The sequence below is a fragment of the Ixodes scapularis genome, unplaced genomic scaffold, assembly GCF_016920785.2.
Source record: "Ixodes scapularis isolate PalLabHiFi unplaced genomic scaffold, ASM1692078v2 PGA_scaffold11__112_contigs__length_91849675, whole genome shotgun sequence".
NCBI lineage: Eukaryota > Metazoa > Arthropoda > Arachnida > Ixodida > Ixodidae > Ixodes > Ixodes scapularis.
Window position 1 is genome coordinate 42,347,527 of NW_024609837.1, and position 13,462 is coordinate 42,360,988.

The following is a 13,462-nucleotide window of genomic DNA, read 5'->3' on the forward strand; positions in this document are numbered from 1 at the left end:
AGTTTCCGCGATCGCCTTCGGTCCCATTGGCTGGCGCGAGTCGACAGTTGTTTCCACGAACGCTCACCCCATGGCGCTGCGTGTCCATCAGCGCGCCGTTAAAGGGATACTCCAACGAAATTTGAAATATTTCCGTCGTGTTCAAAAATAGGTTGAATATGATCCACAATATCCGTAAATGACAATCGCACGTTTGTATTTTGATCCTGGTGGCTGTATTTTTCGTTATAAACGGCCCACTCTGGCAAGCGCTCGGAGAAGGCCCAGCTTAGAGCACGTGACATCCAGCGCAATCTAACGTAGGTCGTCTCAAGACGAGCAAAGCTACGGGGAGGCTGACGTCGAGGGGATGGCCTAGTCGTTCCAGCCACCGAAGCGGCTGCTTTTGTACGAATTTTGAGTGACGGGTTAATCTTCTATGATCTTCTAGGGGGACAATAGCGACTTCTGCGACACACAAAAGGGATTCTCGGGAAGAGGGGAGTTCCTCCTTCCCCCCTTCTCTCGTCGTGGCCGGAGACGAGACAACCTCCGTCACTAGCTGTCAAGGTTCCTAGACGAGCATTACAAACGAGGCGTTAGCGACATCCACCAGGTGCTCTTTGCTAATCGTTTAATTCGTTTTAAAATTCCTTTTCGAGACTTTTTTAACAAGATATTGGTATGTTCCATGTGATATACTGCTCTTTTGAACACATATAGACGAAAAAATGAGCGCCGAAATTTCGTTGTAGTATCCCTTTAATACGGAGCGTCCAAGGTCACCAGGGGAGCACGCGCGCTAACCGGCGACGAAAAGTGCGCAGCAGACAAAAAAGGGAGCAAACGAGCGTCTTGCATGTTTTCGCATTCATAACTCGTGAAGTGCTTAGGTGTACCTCGAGTTTGTCTTGTTCCTTTGGTAAATTTTTGTATATATTATGTTTCAACATGTGTAGGAGACGTAACCAAAGAAGGATTTTTTAAAAAGATATTTGAAGAGAAAAACATTTTAAGTGCGCTAGAACGGCATATTCGATTTTTGAATTTTTCGTTTGTGTTATGTTTGGTGACACCTACTACGCAAGCTACAAATATCAAAAATCTCAAATATTTTGCACTCATAATGTATCATGGGAGCTATTGATATAAATATGTCTGCACATATTTATATGAATAATTTCCATGATATATTATAAGTGCAAAATATTTGAGATTGTAAAGGTTATATATTTCGGGTCAAAAATGTGCAAACATGGCTCCTTTGACATTTTGTCACTAGATCTATGCGCCTTTAAACAAATTGAACAGATACAACAATTAAACTTATGTCATGTATTGCTACTAAAACGTTCTTGCAAAAGATATATAAACAATCGGTTTATCTCAACATTTGAAATTTTCGTGTCGCTCCAAACTTGACCTAAAGTACAAAAGCTAAAGAAATTCGAGGCGCAATTTAAGAAAAAGAAAGACATCTTCGATTGTTCTGAAACGTATAGTGATAGTTATCCATCATAGTCTTGTGTTTATTCATCAAAAAAAAATTAAGTTGCATAATTTTGTTTCTTTCAAAGTTATAGCGCTGCAAGTGTACTTTCCACGCCGGCATTTTTGCCCAATGCCGCAAACCAGATTATCCTCTGATTCCGTGTATTTTATGACTACATATGCAGAACGTTTCACAAAAGGCGGACAAATTCTATGTTACGAAAACTACGCATCGCATCAAAAAAAGGCTTGTGTCGTTTGGTCCTAGGCCAGGGGCCCATTTAGGAAAATTGTTAAGGTTCGAGATGTTGGCAATTATTTTCGCGTAATTAATTTTTTTTTTTAATATGTAGTTTAAGGGCATGGTTTCATTTGGAAACTTCCTGTGCATCATCGAAAAACACTAAATAAAAAAAAAATTGGAGTGCGATAGAAGGCACGTGCTGAATTTTACAGCTTTCTGAAAAACCATTCAACTTAGACGGGTTTTTAAAATTCGGTTTGCAATCGCAGCGCTTCTCGGTACAAACGGCACCGCGCCCCGTGCGTTGCGCCAAGACAGCGAAGCAGATGTTGGTTGCACTCTTTCTCCACGGGGCGCGGTACCGTCGATGCCGAGAAGCGCTCCGATTGTAAACCGAAACTTAAAAACCCGTCGAAGTTGTGCTGTTTTTCAGAAAGCTGTAAAATGCAGCGCGTGCCTTCAATCGCACTCCAATTTTTTTGTTTACAGCGGACTTGTTAAGGGTTAGTTTCCCAGTATCGTGCCCGTGAGCAAACAAATCTCGACACAAAACTCTGGAGAGCTACCGCCATCTATTAGCGATGGCGGCAACCAGAACCCGGCTTGCCGGGGTCTGTTTGCCGCCGTCGCTCATAGATGGCGGTAACCTTTCCAGCCGACTTGCGGCAGGCCATTGCTTCATTCCCACCATAGTACAGCTTCGCTGGCCTTCCTTCTTCACCAGAGCGGAAAGAGTGCATTTTTTTTTGTATTTAAGTGTTTTTCGATGATGCTCAGGAAGTTTCCAAATAAAACCATGCCTTTAAACTCAATATTTAAAAATTAATGACGCGAAAATAATTAGCAATTTAATTATCACAGTCTAATAATTTTCCTAAGTAGGCCCCTGACCTAGGACCAAAACAACACAAGCTTTTTTTTGGTGCGATGCGCAGTTTTCGCAATATCGAATTTGTCCACCTTTCGTGAAACACCCTGTATTTTTGTCCTGCATTTGGCTCAAGTTTAAGTATTCTAATAATAAAGCAATACCCATGTTCTTTCCCCTTATCATTAATTTAACCAATAAGCCTGTTTTGCCCTTTAAAATTCCAAGTTCTAAGATCTTTAGCTGAACCTTTTCCACGAAAACGGGACGAAAATAATTGTAATTGCTACTACAGCATTTTCTTTTTACAGAAAGTAGTAGAAAAGTAAGTAGAGCGGTGCAAATTATATGCGTGGTGCAAATCATCAGCCCAAACTTGTAGAATTGCTATTCATGACGGTTGTACGTCCGGCTGACCAAGGTAAACCTGCAACTTCATTCGCAGACTTTCACTGAGACGTCCGTTAAGATTAAAAAGTATTTGTAAATATTTATTCTAATATAAAAATACTTGAAAAAAAATTGGAGTCATTTCACTCTGTGACGGTGGTTGGCCAGCGAAGGTCCAGCGAAGGCCCAGCGAACCACCACAAATGATTCACCAAGAGACACAAAAAAGGCCTTCACCAAATGTTTATTTACAGTATATAAACATCATCTTGAAACGGTAGTGATGATTGCTTTGTGATCACTATGATATACACTAATGGGTTCCATTACAATTTAGGTGAGATTCTTTGCTAAAGTTAAATCTACCATCACTGATGGCGCTCGTTATAGGCACGTCGCTCTTCGGGAGTTCTAACTATGCTTGGCCCTCCCATAGCAACTGCAGAGCACAACGAAATGACCTGCTCTGCAGCTGCTGCTTTTATACATGTAAAGCAATGACCTCACCCGACTCGAGCGGGAGAAGTCCCTTTGTTCTCGGATGTATCTCCATTATCGCACGTTTCGACGTCTTTCCTTATCAAAGTGCATATCGTGGTGACGAGGCTTTATGCATTTCAATACAATGAAGCGCTTTTAGATGCAATTTCTGACTTTCATTTTTGCACACGGATACCAAAAATGCATGACACCCTAGCCATATACAGCTTCGCTGTAAAGCGAGTAGAGACATCGAGCGCACTAGTTGCCCGCGTTAGCGGGAGGGTGTCTTGAGAAGTCCGTCTCTTGTCCCTCTTCTTATCAGAGTGACGAATTCCGCGAGGCACTCACCTGTACTGCATTAATTCTTTCGAGTGCAAGAAAATCGGTCAACTCCGAATGGGGTTACAAATTGGGACTGCACGAACAGGAGGCTTTTGCCCGATCCTCTTCGGAGAATTGACTTACACACTGCGAAAATGCATCTGCTTTGCTATCTTTCTTTTGTGTGTGTGTGTGTGTGTGTTTACTAAGATAGTCAGCATAGAATTCACTACAGACGCTCTGTCAAGACGCAACTGTACGGGACTGGCAACCAGTCGTTTGCTTATGACCGCAGCGCGCGTGTTGTCTTGTCTCACAATCAGAAGACTCCGCGACCTCCCGAAAGCAGGACAGGAGAGATAAAAAAAAGGGTAGATCATGCGTAACTAACTTTTTTATCAAGCAACGTACGAAGTAAGTCTAAGCCTGTCACAATCAGTTCCCCCGAAGAGAAAAGTGCACAAGCAGAAAACAAGCGGTAATTGCGTGTGCTCTGCGGTCCATGCCGTCTCTGATTTGCTAAAGCCTCTCATTAGGTTCACGAGGGGGGCCACCGCCGTCTTGTGGGTTTTGCATTTTGCCTGAGCCACCACCTTTCTGATTTTGCGCTGATTAGGTCAGTGCCGCCCGCTAGTATTGCACGCGTCGCTTTTAGGGATCGTGGCATTTTGCTTTTGACGCCTTCGTTGGCTCTTGGAACAACAGTATATAGACTGATATAGACCGACACGCGGCTTGACGTCACGGAGCTGTGGCGGCGCTGCGATCGCGCCGGAGCCGGGTGGTGTGGGCAAAAGGGCACACGTTTTGCATGGGCGTCATAGCATTTCAGCATGCCGCGAAGCTGTGTTGCCCATAATTGCTCCGAAAAATACAAAAAAGTAGCGGTGTGAGTTTTCACAAGTTCCAGGCAGACTGTGAAAGCCACAGAAGGTGGATAATATCCGTGGATCGAAAAAAATGGTCGCCTCGCGCGAACGACCGTTTGTGCGGCAAGCACTTTCTTGAAGGCAAGTGCGGCTTCCATTTCAATCTCCGTCCCGAGGCTTGCTTATGCGCAGGGAAACCGTCGTCTGATCGAGGCCAGCCGGATTTCGTTACCACAGTGTTGGCGCACAAAACACCGGCCAAACGCTCGTCGGAAGCTCAGCCCGTGCTATCCAAGCAGGAGGGGATCGGCGACAGAACGGCAAAGTTGTTGGCGTTACCGAAAAAAAAATTAACGAGATACGTTACTCGTTACTTGCAAATAAATGTACGCGCTACCGAGCTATGTTACCTCAAAATAAAAGGAATGCGTTACCGCTACCGATAAAAAGTAACGCACGTTATTTCTGCGCTACTTTTTTAAATTATGATTTAAAGGGATACTACAACGAAATTTCGGCGCTCATTTTTTGGTCTATATGTGTTCAAAAGAGCAGTATCACATAGAACATACCAATATCTTGTTAAAAAAGTCTCGAAAAGGAATTTTAAAAACGATTAGCAAAGAGCACCTGGTGGATGTCGCTAACGCCTCGTTTGTAATGCTCGTCTAGGAACCTTGACAGTATAGTGACGGAGGTTGTCTCGTCTCCGGCCACGACGAGAGAAGGGGGGAAGGAGGAACTCCCCTCTTCCCGAGAATCCCTTTTGTGTGTCGCAGAAGTCGCTATTGTCCCCCTAGAAGATTATAGAAGATTAACCCTTCACTCAAAATTCGTACAAAAGCAGCCGCTTCGGTGGCTGGAACGACTAGGCCATCCTCTCGACGTCAGCCTCGCCGTAGCTTTGCTCGTCTTGAGACGACCTACATCACGATTGCGTTGGATGTCACGTGCTCTAAGCTGGGCCTTCTCCAAGCGCTTGCCAGAGTGGGCCGTTTATAACGAAAAATACAGCCACCAGGATCAAAATACAAACGTGCGATTGTCATTTACGGATATTGTGGATCATATTCAACCTCTTTTCGAACACGACGGGAATATTTCAAATTTCGTTGAAGTATTCCTTTAACAGGTTTTACTGTTTTGACGATACAGGTATGCATCAGCTCATATGTCAAGAAACATTTTGTTCATGGAGAAACTGAACATAATTACTTTATCTTTTTTTACGGTTTCAGCTAAATACTCACGAGAGAAAACACAGAAAACTAAGAAATACACATGGCTTGACGCCCAAAAACACGGGAAAAATTGAAGTGTAATTTCTTTAAGACTTGGAAAGTAGTAACGAGTAACGTAACCTACTTGAAAGAAGTAACGTAAGTATGTTACCTGTTACTGTGTCACAAAAGTAACGACTAGGTTACTACGGTACTGAAAAAAGTAACGCGTTCCTGGTAACGCCCTTATTTGTAACGTGTTCCCGCCAAGACTGCAGAACGGACAAAGTGATACTGCTTGTCATGCCTTGTGGTCATGAGGGTAGGAAAAATACCATAGCTTGACTCGAAGACGCTGTGTGTACTTAATCAATTAATAAATACACTTCCGCAGGCCCACCGGCAGTGCGGAAAGCGACTCGAAGTAATCGTAGGCCTCAAGAGACTTGTACGCCTGCACCGTGTCGGCCGTGAACTGGCTTGGCGAAAAAACTAAATAAAAGACGACGTGAGCCGTCGATTTAGGTGGCAGCAACTTCACGTCGGAAGTCCAGCAGGCCTTGTTTGCAGCGTATAGATTCTCGAAGGCAACGCCATCCACGCACGTTTTGTTTCGATACCGCCGCCGCTCAGGCTCGTGCGAGCTCATATAGTCGGGCATAGCATACAACATACGTTGTCAGGAAACACGACGCACAAATATATCTAGAAGCGTCCCCACAACGTCAACAACGAGCGCACGCCACATAACACAATGGCGACAACACGGAGAGCTGGGCCGCTTTTGCCCACATAGCTTCCGCGCATGCGCGGCCTTCCGGCCGTGTTGGTAAACAGAGCCGCTCCGCGTGTCGGTCTATATATTGACAAAGGCGATGCTGAGCACCGGTACCGCTAATGAATCAAAGTGATAGCACGTCCCTCTGCAACCTGCGTGCGCGTGGAGACAGGGTTACAACGGAGGCCCTTCAAACCTCCTGACTCTAAAATTGGTTTCGTGGGTGGTCGTGTGAACTTTAGGCTTAGCGGCTTCACTTTGCTTTCCGATCTGCCACGTCGAACGATGCAAGGCGAGGAAACGGCTTTCGCGACGGTAGAACGCCATCCTTTAAATACAGTGACGACGTGATTGTCGACTGTTTGGCCGGGATAAATTCGGGCCTATAGTTTTGTCTGCTGTTTCAAGAAGAGCTCGCTGCCACGTGCCAAAACTAAGATAATCAGAAAGCCGGAGTTGTTGGACATACTCCACAAGGCTTTCAAATGTTCCTCCCGGAACGCTGCGCCCGTGAGACAGCGTCAATCAGTTAGTGCATTCCTTATTTGCCACATTCAGAGACAAATTTTCTCGAAATCGTTGGAATTCGTCAGTCTGGTTTAAAAGAGACAAAAAGCACTTCTCAAGACAAACTCATGCCAACGCGGGCAGCTAGTGCGCTTAATATCTTTACTCATTATTATTATTATTATTATTATTATGACTTTTTCAATTTCATTTTTTTACTAAAATAAACAATCACAAATACATATTTCTTTTAGTATTAACGGACGTTTAAGTGAACGCCCGCCAGTGAAGTCACAGGTTTATCTTGGCCAGCCGGACCTACAACCGTCATGAATAGCAATTTAACAAGCTTGGTGGCTCAAAGATTCCCGCTTCATCGCGAATATAAATATAAATATCTGCATATAATTTGCACTACTGTTCTTACTTTTCTACTACTCTCTGTATAAAAAAAAGGTAGTCGAAGAGATTACAAGAGGAAAAAATATTCGGCTGAAGCTCCTAAAATTAGTAACTTTAGGCAGAACAGACTTATTGGTTAAATAAATGCAAAGCACGAGCGACGCGGGTATTATCTAAGTTAGTAGAAAACTTAAACTTGAGTCCGATACCCGAGTACAGCACACAAATTTGTACCTCGTCATAAAATACACGAAATCGAAAGGTAGTCCCATCTTTGGCATCGAGCAAAAATGCCGGCGTGGAAGGTTCACTTTGCAACGCTGTAACTTTTAAGGAAACAAAATGAATGCAACATATTTTTTATGAGTGAACACAAGAGTATTGTAAAGAACTATCACTAAAAAGTTCAAAAAAATCGAACATGGGATTAGTTTATCAATTGCTTCTTGAAATTTCTTAACTTTGTAATTTAGAACAAGTTCGGAAGTACATAAACATGTCAATCTTCGAGATAAAGCAATGCTTTATATATAATTCAAAAGGGCGTTATAATAACAATGTATGACATAAATTTTAATGTCGTAGCTATTCAATATTTTTAGATAACGGCTCAGAAACCAAGTGAAAAAACGTCTAAGGAGCCATGTTTGCGTATTTTTGACGCCAAATATGTAACCTCCATAACGCTGTACATATTTATATCAATAGCTCCCATGATCTATTATAAGTGCAAAATATTTAAGATTTCTTATATTTGTAGCTTGAGTAGTAGGTGTCACTCGACATGACATAAACGAAAACTTCGAAAACCGAATATGGAATTCTGGCACACTCAAATATGTTTTTTCTTCAAATGCTATGTTTTTTGCAAAAACTTTTTTTTTTATTACGTTTCCCACACATGTTGAGAAAGAACAGATAAAAAAATCAACAAAAACAAAAAAATATGTTCGGACTCGCACGCATGATCTTATCTGAAGAGAGCCACCCGTAGTTAAAAGAAATCAAAACATTCGTAATAAAGCAAGAAAAACTGCCTGTCTCTTTGGCATATCCCAAAGGCACTCTAAATCTATAGCATTTTCAGATCCCTCGTGACGTCATGGTATTAGCTGACGTTCCGTCACGGTTGCACATGACCATATATATATATATATTTTTTTTTTTGTACCAAGCAGAATATCATCTGAAATGGGTTGCGACATACAGCGGGCTTTCCCTCAATGATGATTCCGTCCACAAGGTGAAACCGTCTCGGGTCCGGAATGAGATCTCTTCCTTGCATCGGTTGCTGTGACGTCGTCCCACCATCGCGTGCAAACATCATCTCCAAGACGTCGAACTTGGACTTATCCTCATGGAAATCAAATGCTTGTTTCGTTTACTTTCTTTTTCACAACGAAAAAAAATTTCACCTTAATTTAAGAAAGGAAAAAAAAGATATACATACTGCTTTTTTGTAAGCATTTTTTGAAAGGCGTTCTAAATACGTTGTACTTAAACCACGTTCAAACTTGTCTACTCATTGTGAAAATCGTGCGTTTGTTTACCCTCCATATGAGTCCATCTGATTTTGTTTCCCCACGAGCTCAACCAATGTTATCGCGCGCTTGTTTGCCACGTCATCGTGCGACCTCTGCCCGTTCTCTACGTTGCCCTCTGATACATGTGCCGCTCTTCGATGTGACAAAGGTGCATTTGGGAGCACTTCGTCACAGTGTCACGTGACGTCAAAATGTCACTTCATCGTGTCACATGACGTCACTGATGAGCTATAAATACTACGCATTTAAAGCGCATTTGACATGACGTCACCGGGTAACGTGCCATCATCGCTAAACTACAGTGAACGGGGAATTCGTTCACTGTAGTTCACTGTTCAAGTAACATCACTTCAAAAATACCCCCAAACTAAAAAACAAAACAAAAAAAAAAAACAAAAAAAAACACGAAAAATAGCATTATCTTTTGAAAATTAAGTTTGCTTTCCCACTAGACAAGTGTGTGCGTGGTGGAGCACGATTTACAGGAATACATGGCAATTCTGTGCTCCGTTTCAGCCTACGATGGACTAGGGCCCGAAGGCTGGCGGGCGGAGCACTACCTCAAAAAAGCTTGCATCGGCATTGCGAAAGAGTGCGCGAGAGAAATTCCGATACGCAGAGTACGAAGAGCGCTAATCTTACGCATATGGTTCTGTGTTCTGATAGCGTTCTATTTTATATTGGTGAAGTATAAAGGTACATGGTATTTAGTTTCATAAACATTCATGGCCATATTTCGTAAGCATGTCAACTGTCTGGAGAAGTTGGAGGGCGCGCAGGCAACACTGACATGAAGCTGTTGCGCCTTGGACATAACAATCCAATTCAATCCAATCTTTGTGTACGTAAAACGTACCCGGACTCGTATTATCTTCCGCACGGGGTCCGTACATGCGCTCCCGCGTCGAACACTCGATCCGACTCACCTTCATTTGTTAATGGCCACTGGTTCTGATGGCGGGTTCTCTTCGCCACATCGCTTCCAGACGGTATTTAACTCCTCCAGTAGTCATCAGTAGTAGTAAACAGACGGAGCCGCCGCGAGGGCTCGATAAGCAGACGAAAAACTCGCTTCCGCATGACACGTCTTGGTGCACTGATACGTACGACGGAGCAAATATACCATGTGGTTTCCAACAGGCTCCAGATTGAACACGACGGCCTGTAGAATTGACGATATTTCCCGTCTCATCGTACGATGAGACGGAGAATATCGTCAATTTTTTCCTAAAATCGGCTGGCGCTTTTTTTTTTTTTTTAGGGGGAATTTTTGTAGATTTTGAGATCGTCTATTTATTGTCATAACTCAATCTATAGGCTCTAAGCATCATAAAAAAACCGACAATCACATTCAAGAGCGGTTGATTTCCCCGTTGAAAATCCAATGAAATCTCGTGCCGCGCCCATTTTTTTCCGCCATGGCGCAGAACACTAGCGGGCGCCACCGGACGGGAAGGCAGCAGGGGAGGGCACGCGACAGCAAATCACGGGTGACGGCTTCGCGGCAAACTGATCTTTCGTATACGCGCATATTCAAAAATGTTGTCCGCCGGGAAGCCGTCATTCGCGATTGGCTGTCACGTGCCCTCCCCTCCTGCCGACCCGTCCGGTGGCGCCCTCTGGTGTCCCGCGACACTGCGCAGGAAGGGGGGCGTGCCACGATCTTTGATTGGATTTTTAATAGGAAAATCAGCAGGCCCTCGAATGTAATCTAGGGTTTTAGGATGCTCACAGCCCGTAGATTGAGTTATGATAATAAATAGACGATCTCAGAATCCACTTGAGTGCCCCTTTATAGACAAGCGTTTCCGTCTTGGCCGTTTTTGCCCCTTACTGAATTAGGTAGTTAATATTCGCAGCCATAAACGATTATTAATGATTCTGCTGTTCATTGGCAAGTGCAGGCAAAACAATAAATGAACTTAGCCAGATCGAGAAAATTAGGTTTTGAATTAATTACATGGCGAATAACTAAGCTAGAGATCACTGGAATTAATGAATGAATAAATTGGCGACAATTTGTCAAGTGTCACGCGAAAAAACAACACTGACAAATGTATAAAAATTCATTTCCCTTTCTATCTTTTTCCTTCGTCGGATTTTCGAAACCGAATATGACAAAAGCAAAGCTACCCAAATCTCTTTTTTTTTCTTCATCCCGCTGCTTTCTGTTCTTGTTATATTTAACTGTTTCTTGGAGAAAAAATGCGTTATTGTTTTATTGTTTAGATTTCTGTCACTCATGGTCCAGAAAAAAAAAGTGTGTTAAATGAATCCATCAAGATATAAAAAATTCCAATAACGTTGTTTTTGTTACGTCACCAACCGAAACCCGTGACGTCACTAATTTTCAAGCGCATCCTGTTTTTCTTGTGCTTCTTTCCTTCCGCTTCAACAGGGAGGAAAACGAAAATCGGGCGTTGTGAATTTTTATGTAGCAAGAGCTCGAATTGTCTTTGAGATAGGTCCACACTGGCTGTTAACTGTCGAAGAGCGAGTTAACCAGTACAGTAGAACTGCTAACCTGGAAATATAAAACAAAGAGCTTACCGAAAAAAAACCCATAAAGAAAGCACATGGAAACATTTATTAGAGCTTGAGCAAAGGAGACGGGGTCAAAACGTACAAAGACGGCCATAAGCGGGAGTTTAATGGCTTTGATTACGCATCGGCTGCACAAACGCTCGCGCAGAGGGTTCAAAGGCTGAAGCCAAGACATTGCACTCGTAACCTTTCCGTTAATCCAGATATTAAAAAAAAAGTAACACGATTCCGTGGTAACCAAGAAAGTAGACGATTACGTGGTAACCAAGATACGGAGAGAAACCGAGGGCAAGGAGGAGAAGATGAGAGCGCGCGGGAACGTCAGGGCGCCGAACTCTGATTGGAGGGATTAGTGGGTAGAGAGAAAGGCTGGCTGCCTTTCTGCCTTTGCCTCACCACCAGGATCGTGGCAAACGACAGCGACTTTTGTGACGTCATTTGTTGCCACTTTTGGGACCACTCTCGATGCATGGGCGGAATAAGACGCTAAACACGCCAGTCGGAGACGCGTTCCGTGGCACCGTATACTAATATCCCATCCTGGCCGAGTCTTGATCGATTCGACCAGCCCCGCTGACAAACACACGCGAGCACGAGGATCTGTCCCATGCTGCGTTGCGCGTTACGACGGACTGCAGACGACGCTACGAGGCAGAGAAGTCAGTCCAACGTCACGCGAGTACCACGTCAGTTTCGAGAGGGGAGCGGTGACGCGTGGGACGCGTAATCACGTGACACGTGAACAGCACTTGATTGGTTGGGAAGGCTCGTGGCGTCTGTTATGGTCCATCGTAAGATGAAAAGAGAGCATGCCAACCCCTCATCTTTCCAGATCTTCGTGTCCTTGCTTATCAGCTCCGACCACTGCCCACTGAGAGAGAGAAAGAGAGAGGCGGTAAATGAGAGAAAGCATATGGGGCGGTCCTGGAAGTCCCGAGCCCGGAATATTCGGCCCGGTGTCGGAAACCGCTCCCCGAGTGCGAATACATGTCGGGAAATTCGGTTCGTTGATTTTCCCCATTCCCCGCAACGTTTCCCCCTTTTTTTTCCCACGCTCTCCCTATCGACGACATACTACTGCGCGGGATGCCATATAATCGACTCGGTCGATATGTGCTCTCGTTCTTCCCCATTAGGTGCCCTCTCTTCCCACTTGCATACGCTCATGCCCTCACCTAATTCCCCATTCGCGCAATCCGTTTTCTCTACGGTCACTCCCTTCCTCCCTCGTTTCCTCGTAACCCTTTTCCCAATCCCCATTCGCGCAGTCCCTCTTCCCTTTTGTCGCTTACTCTCGCGTTTCCGCGTTTCCCCATAGCCCTTCCACCTTTCCCTAGGCTCCTGCAAACCTGGGAGAGAAAGGAAGTGCTGTAATCTCCCGCTTTTCCCTCGAGTCCAGGGCTCTGGAAGAGTGTCGGGGAAGGAATTTTGAGTGGAGACTGGAGCGGGCAGCGAAATGAACGTTGGAGTGGCAGTTGTTTGGCCGAGTCGCCTTCCCTTCCCTTCTTTCTCTAGATTTAGTTGCTAAATATTTAATTGCTCGATTAGAAAACAACGTTTGAAACAGCTGTTACGGTTACAAAAAAAAAATAGAGTAAAGCAAACAAACATTCTGTCCGGCCCTTTGAGTGCCAACAACTTTGTTGTTACTCGTACTCATTCTATGCACAATTCTGAAACGCACCGGCAGCCTTTCTATGCACCTTTCTCGAAGACACCGGCAGCGTCTCTTAAGCGTGCTTACATAGACCCAGCTGCAAGAGGGAATGAGTGTGTGCGTGTGTGTGCCAACCTCATATTTGGGGGTTTGGCGTGCCACACC

General features: G+C 44.2%; 1 protein-coding gene across 1 annotated transcript in view; it reads right to left on the reverse strand.

Annotated features, from left to right (window-relative positions):
* The window catches only part of LOC8040270 (unconventional myosin-Ie), a 350,045-nt gene that overhangs the window by 49,098 nt on the left and 287,485 nt on the right, over window positions 1–13,462 (reverse strand). The gene's annotated exons all lie outside the window — the stretch shown is intronic.